The sequence below is a fragment of the Cetorhinus maximus genome, chromosome 29 (assembly GCF_964194155.1).
Source record: "Cetorhinus maximus chromosome 29, sCetMax3.hap1.1, whole genome shotgun sequence".
NCBI classification, from domain to species: Eukaryota; Metazoa; Chordata; class Chondrichthyes; order Lamniformes; family Cetorhinidae; genus Cetorhinus; species Cetorhinus maximus.
In genome coordinates, this window is record NC_135907.1 from 23117999 (window position 1) to 23118755 (window position 757).

The following is a 757-nucleotide window of genomic DNA, read 5'->3' on the forward strand; positions in this document are numbered from 1 at the left end:
AATCGGCTAAGGGAACTCAACCTTGATTGGCCACTGAGATTCCAAAAGGAAGCTGGAAGTGTTCCTGTTTTGAAAAAGGAGTGTGTAAGGACTCAACAACTTGAAGAAATACAGACTGTCTTAAGTCAAAACCTAGAAGAACAGCAGAAGGAACTCAAAGAAAACCTGCTTGATGACAGAATTCAAGACGAGGTGAGCAACCTTCGAAAGGAAAAAGAAAACCTGTTGAAAGACCTTCACACACGGCAACATTCCCTCAGAACAAAGTTTGTACCTCTGGAAAATTATAAAGAGAAACAGAAAGAATTCAGCCCTTCTCTGCACAAACTGAAGGATGAGTTGGCAGAGAAGACACAACAATGCTCAATTTTCCAGGAGGCAGCAAAGAAATACGAAAAAGAGACGGAAGAGCTGGAGAATCAGCTAAATGAAGCCAAAGAGGCTTTGGAAGCAAAAGTCACAGAATTTTCCAAGAAGCAGACAGATGATGAAATTTTGGGAGACTCAGCCGCTGAGCTCAGACAAGTTGAGCTTGTATCTGAGAGGAGCCTGGCCAAATAGTGAAGTCAAAAAGACGGCCAAGATTAAAGTCAGCGCTAGAAAAAAGAAAAGTGCACGTTCCAAGCGAGGGAGGTAATCTATTTGGGTTACCGGGTAGATTCACAGGGCCTCCACATGGTTCAGGAGAAAGTGAGAGCCATAAGAGAGGCACCTGCACCAAAGAACGCCTCAGAGCTCAAATCATTCCGAAGAATGA